Raw genomic sequence first — 6972 nt, 5'->3', positions numbered from 1 at the left:
AAATAGCTGACTTTGATATGAGATGATGATATACAAAGGGTTGTATTTGTACTAGCTTTCTGTGTTTATAGTTTTACATTACTTTAAATAATGGTGGAAACAATGTATTGTTTACTGTTATGTTTTCGGTAGCCGAGGATGAGTGGAGTATAACAGTGCTTTATTAGCAGGCTCATGCAGCCACTATACAACAGTAACTTTCACTTTCACTTTTAAGCTATCAGGAAGTATGCATAGTATAAGTCTGGGCACAGTGACATTTACAGGCCATTTGTATAAACATGACATCTACCAGCTAACATTTTGAATAGGAGTTGCATAAAGAGTAGAAGCAGTATGGCATTTTTGACATGTTGGTAAATCCATTTGGAATAATCTATAGAAAAGATAGACTCTAGATAGAAGTGATACGTTGTACTTTTGATACTTTGCGAAACACGTAAATAAAGAAAACGTAACATCTATCATTGTGTCTGTGTATTTTATTCAATGCTTCTTGAGAATATTTTTGGGGAGGAATTTGGTTCTAGCTTTAAACTGCCTGTATTGCAATATGCTATCTAAGATTGATAAACATTGATACACAAGTACTGGTCTCTCTTTTTTAGCCCCAGAAAGTGGTTCTGTGGAAAAGTCTGAGGGTAAGTATGACAAAACATTTGCTGCATTCACTGGGAAACATTGTTAATAACTATGGAAGACATTAACGCCAGATGCATCAAGTTGCACTGAGATGGGTGTAATGGATAGGTCATTACAAGGCTAAAGTAATTAATTGCATCAAGATCAAATAAGTCTGCATTATTTATTCTTAATTTCCTGCAAGAAGCTATTCTATAAAAGACTACAGGGGACCTATTGTTAACTTCTATATAAGAAGTGAAATGTTAAGAAGAAACAGGTATCAAATTTGTACTAAAGAATATAGCATAGCCTCTTCAGAAACAGAAATGGGGACACTTCTGTTGAGCATTGAAAAACAATTCCTACTTGTCTGTAGGTAGGGCATTTCAGGATTTAGTTTTAAAGAGGCAATGTGCACAATTTAAAAAAAAAAAAAAAAAAAGTGGAAAGTTGAGATGTGTTCATTATCCCCCTGAGATGTCTGGGGATTGTACTGGGGAGCTAAACTTCACAGTACAGGGCTCTAACATGTGCCCATGTTAGCTATGCTCAGCTAGTTGAGCAGGGTTTTAACATAGTGCAAGATGCAGAGTGCATAGAAAAGTGCTTATATTGGAATGTGAAGTTGCTACTCATATAATGCAGTCATATAGTAAATGAACACCCGTGTTTCTGTACAGGGGAGATGCAGGGGCAAACTTATCCAGGCACTTGAAAGCCTGTGTCTAGGGTGGGAGTTAGGGGTACACATATGGTAAATTAAAAAAAAACATAACTTCCCCCCAGTCCCCCGCTGCAGTGTCGGACTGGCCCACCAGGATACCAGGAAAACTCCCGGTGGGCCCAAGTGTCAGTGGGCCCTCCTGCTTCTAAGTATTTGGCCTATTTCATGGTTAATACCTACTTCTGTATGGGAACAGAGGGGCTAAATAGATAGAATAATAAAAAAAAGAATAGAAAGAAAAGATACTTGCGGGCAAATTTACTTATGGTCGAATATCGAGGGTTAATTAACCCTCGATGTTCGACTGCCGAATGGAAATCCTTCGAATATCGAAGTCGAAGGATTTACCGCAATTCGTTCGATCGAACGAAAAATCGTTGATCGAACAATTAAATCCTTTGAATCGTTCGATTTGAAAGATTTTAATACATCGTTCGATGATTTTTCTTCGACCAAAAAAAGATTGCAAAGCCTATGGGGACCTTCCCCATAGGTTAACATTGACTTCGGTAGGTTTTAGGTGGCGAATTAGGGGGTCGAAGTTTTTTTTTAAAGTACTTCAACTATCGAATGGTCGAATAGTCAAACGATTTTTAGTTTAAATCGTTCGATTCAAAGTCGTAGTCGAAGGTCGAAATAGCCAATTCGATGGTCGAAGTAGCCAAAAAAACATTCGAAATTCGAAGTTTTTTTTTATTCTATTCCTTCACTCGAAGTAAATGGGCTTCTTGAAGAAGTTAATGAGTTGAGTGAGATGAGGAAGAGGAGAAATAGTTTGGAGAATGGGCCCATGGACTAAGGTTTTCTTGTAGGCCCCTGGCACCCCAGTCCGACACTGCCCCATTGTATTTATCTGAGGGGGGGGGGTTGCATCTTTGCTGTGATCAGCACAGGACAGCATATCCTTCTATTCATGCACCAGTCGCTGAGATAAAGAGGAAGGCTAAGGTTAGGTGCATATGGCAGTACCAGACCTAAATACAGCTCTGGCAAGATGAAAATGGAAACACCCAGACATACAGTATATAGATTGGTCAGGAGTTATTGGTGCACTTGGCTTAACATATTATAATGCAGCATTCACTTTTTTCTGATATAGTAAATGCTTCTCTAATATATTTCATATGCTTAACAATGCTCCATGTAGCTGCTCTGCTTTGTTAGAATATATTGTGTGTTAGTCAACAAAATGTATGCTTTTATATTAATAAATATTTATATGCTGTAGGGTTCATTTAAACATATGGGGCAATGTACAAAGTGCAGGTTAATTTGCAGTATGTGGGCACCCCCTTGATTATTCTCTAGATTTTTCTATGGCAGGCATTTAGTAAACAGTGAACAATTGCTTTGCTCCATTCCTTGGGCACATTTAGCTAGGCCTGGCCAGACTATTGCCTTAGAAGCAACTGCTAAGTCAATGGCGTAACTAGATATTACTGGGCCCCACAGCAGATTATTTTTAAGGCCCCAAGGTTGACCATTTTTACCAAGATTTGATTAAATTGTATATGAATTAGGACCTCAGGGGCCCCTATTCCTCCTTGGCCCGTCTACAGCCGCAGGGTCTGCTTCCACTGTAGTTAAACCCTTGTGCTATGTACTGATGCTCAGGGGTTCAATTTTATACCCCTTAATGCTCTTGCACTTGCTATTGGGGCAATGCTAAATTAGCCCTTATATTAACAAAAAAATCTGGATATGTGCTAGACCAATATTTAAAAAAATAGCATTGCTTCTTCCTTTGGCAAATAATTCAACCATCAATGACTGTAAAACAGAGTACTATTAAAATTAATTGGGTGTGGATGGGACTTGCAAAAAACTTGAAAAGGCCTTTTAAGAGCATTTAACATTTATATATGCTGATTCAGTGTAGGAGAGCGAGGAACAGGTATAGCTGATAGTACTGACATATAAACATATTAACTACAGCTATGGTAGTGCTTCTAAAAGGGATCTAGGGGTTTCAATTTTGAAACATTACAAACTGTAAGGGGCAGATTTACAAAGCTCGAGTGAAGGATTCGAATTAAAAAAACTTCGAATTTCGAAGTGTTTTTTGGGCTACTTCGACCATCGAATGGGCTTCTTCGACCTTCGACTACTACTTCGACTTCGAATCGAACGATTCGAACTAAAAATCGTTCGACTATTCGACCATTCGATAGTCGAAGAAGTCTCTTTAAGAAAAACTTTGACCCCCTACTTCGGCAGCTAAAAGCTACCGAAGTCAATGTTAGCCTATGGGGAAGGTCCCCATAGGCTTGCCTGTGATTTTTTGATCGAAGGATATTCCTTCGATCGTTGTATTAAAATCCTTCGAATCGTTCGATTCGAAGGATTTAATCGTTCGATCGAACGAATAATCCTTCGATCGTTCGATCGCAGGATTTGCGCTAAATCGTTCGACTTCGATATTCGAAGTCGAACGATTTTAGTTCCTGGTCGAATATCGAGGGTTAATTAACCCTCGATATTCGACCCTTCTTACATCTGCCCCTAAATGTTGTATTATATTTAATGTTCTTATTAAGAATAGATAATAGTCTATATTTCTTTAAGGAATCATGCTCAAGCTTTGTTTCTTTAGAGGAAACATCACATACTGAGCACATTGAACCCACTGAGACTGAAGACATTGGACAAAATGAAGAGGATCCATCCCAACCACAACAACATAGTGAACATGACAGGCTTACCCAGGAACAATCAGGTGAGGACCATATTCACTCTTCTAAAATGTACAGCTGATTTATACCATATCGAACATAATAATTAGACAGGACACTGTGAGGTAAAAAATGCTTTTAATCTGTCATATATTGCTGCCCTACCTCTTTGCCTCAGGCATAGAGGCAGGGAAGGCAATTATTTTCACTTTCCATTCTGCACTTCCTAGATGTCACTGCATTCCCCCTCTCTCCTTTTATAAATGTGCAGCCAGTGCATGGGAATGGGCATCAGATTCCTGGATCTCGGAGTGATTTTTAATTTCCAATACTGATGGAAACAATATTTGAATAATTTTATAGTGTAAGTAAAGTAGTATAGTATAGACTTTCGTCACCCTTTAAATGGGGCTCATTTACTAATGGAGTGCTTTTTATGCTTAGTATCCAAAAACCTGCCAATATCTCTCAGCAGTTTACCTAGCATTTTTGAGGCAAGTGGGAAAGACTTACTAAAAATAGGGGAAATACAGATGTGACATGCCATGCTGCTATTACACTGTTCACCAGACCTCATCCCAGGACTGGTATATTGTAGAGGGCATTCCCTGGTGGAAACTTGCTGCAGATCAGTCCTTTTTTCTATTCTTATTCAGCATTATAACAATGTTAGTACGATTTTTACGTATGTTGGGCACAAGTTTAGTAACTGGACCACAAAAAGCCAAGGGACACAGCTACTATGTAGTTGAATAATAGGCAATATGAGACAGCTGACGATGGGTAAGTAACCTGGTATCATGATTGCATGGTAGAATAGTTTGTAAGAAGTCTTGCATCAAAAGAAGTCACCTGCAAGATCCTGCAGGAATTGTGTAATAAAAACCTCAAGCAGTAAGCCCAACAGATATGCAGCTTTACACCCATGAAAACACCTAACATAACATAGTTTTCTTCAACCCCCTGTGACTGTAAATAAAACATTAGACACAGGGTTGTAGCAAGAAAAAGAAAGTACAAAATCTCTGTGTTTATGTGAAAGTTTGTTCAGTTGAGGGTCATAAAAGTTCATGCCCATGGACCACCAATGAACAACCCATTAGAATAAATGTCATGTGACACAATAAACATTGATTATAATTGATTAAAACTGATGGCATGTGTAAGCACTGCTTATCTGCAGAATAATGTACCCTCTAATTGTAAAATATGTGGATAAAAGGAGTAATCTCTGAGTCTGATTACCAAATAAAGACATAAAGCTGAAGGATCTAGTGCAAAAACAGAAAGAGCAGTCAAATATCTACACCATACAGTGAACACCCCAGTTGCACACTCACTACTGATGTACTGTAAAGGTTATTAGGGGTTTTGTGTATTATAGGAAAAATATGGACATTTGATATAACCAATATTTCAAGATTTAAGTGTGTTTTCTCTACCATGCACAATAAATGAAAGCAAGCCTGTAGTTCTATTATCTCATTTAATTGTGTCCTTATTTGTATCAATTACCTGTCTCTGCCATAGATGACACTCCCTCAGCAACTTCGTCTCATACTGTCTTCCATGTTGGGAGTTTCATTGGAGGTGGTGTCTTAGTCCTCATATTACAGGCTATTGGATTCGTTGTTGTGAAACGCCTGCAAGGAACTCAGAGCGACTACCAGGCTATGTAAGATATCCTTTGTGATAATTATCATATTGTGACATAAAGTTACACACTTGGAATATTCCACAGAACTGTTTAGTTATTAGAACCTCTTCTCAAAATAACTAGCTATAATATCAACACTGCTGGTATCCACGTCACCTGTTAACAACATAAACATTGAATGTTGAAAATACACTTCCCGTTGACTTCTACCTCATCTCCACAAGTTTTAAATAGAAATATTTAAATTTTAAAGTTTTTGAAGATTTCCATTTAAAACATTTCAAAAAGTCACTGCAAAAAATGGGAATTCCCTAAATATATTTACAGATAATGTTTACCTGGACTATGGATCCATTGAGCACAGACTAGATATTTTGATAACTGATAAAAATGATAAGATAAAAAGCAAACAAACTGAACAACAAGGACTTCTGATTTACATTTTACATTAGCAATAAATAATATTTTTTACGACAATTTAATAATCACTTTTGGTATTACTAGTGCTTTAATTACTCTCTTACACTCTTTTCTATTTTTTCTCTTGCAGGGAGGAAACACCTCAGTAAAATAACACTAAAACTACCATTTGAAGAATTAATGATAACATTAATGTTTCTTCTGGGAAAGGCATTTTTAAAAAGGCAGCAATCTAATATATATAGCCAAAACCCCATTATCCAGAAAGCATCTCCCATAGACTCCATTATAATGAAATAATTTTAAATTTTTAAAAATGTCCTTTTTTCTGTAATAATAAAAGTACCTTGTACTTGATCCCAACTAAAATATAATTAATCCTTATTGGAGGTAAAACAATCCTATTTGATTTAATTAATTGGGTTTAAATGATCTTTAAGTAGACTTAAGGAATGGAGATCCAAATTATGGAAAGATCCCTTATCCAAGAAAACCCAAGGTCTGGTTCATTCTGGATAACAGGTCCCATACCTCTATATATATTGTATTGTCTAGAATGGAAATCTGTCTGACCCAAACATGACTGCGCTGACTGTCCTCAACTATATTGGAAATCTGTCTGACACTATACAAATGAATTCCGAATCTTGCAATCACTGTATAAAAATAGCTCATTGCATGTTAAAAAATGGCAATATAATAATATGGGGTACTTATGCGATGACAGTAAAACGTAACTTTTTGAATTGCTTGGCAGCCATGTTGAACAAAGCACCACAAGTTGTTGTTGATTGTGCCTGTGGATTCAACGCTTGAACACCCATTCAGACTCTTAATAAAAAGTTTGTTGTGTTTCCTTGATAATTGCTTGTGAG

The sequence above is a fragment of the Xenopus laevis genome, chromosome 2L (genome assembly GCF_017654675.1).
Source record: "Xenopus laevis strain J_2021 chromosome 2L, Xenopus_laevis_v10.1, whole genome shotgun sequence".
NCBI classification, from domain to species: domain Eukaryota; kingdom Metazoa; phylum Chordata; class Amphibia; order Anura; family Pipidae; genus Xenopus; species Xenopus laevis.
The sequence above is the reverse complement of the archived record's forward strand: the minus strand, read 5'-3'. Positions refer to the sequence as shown.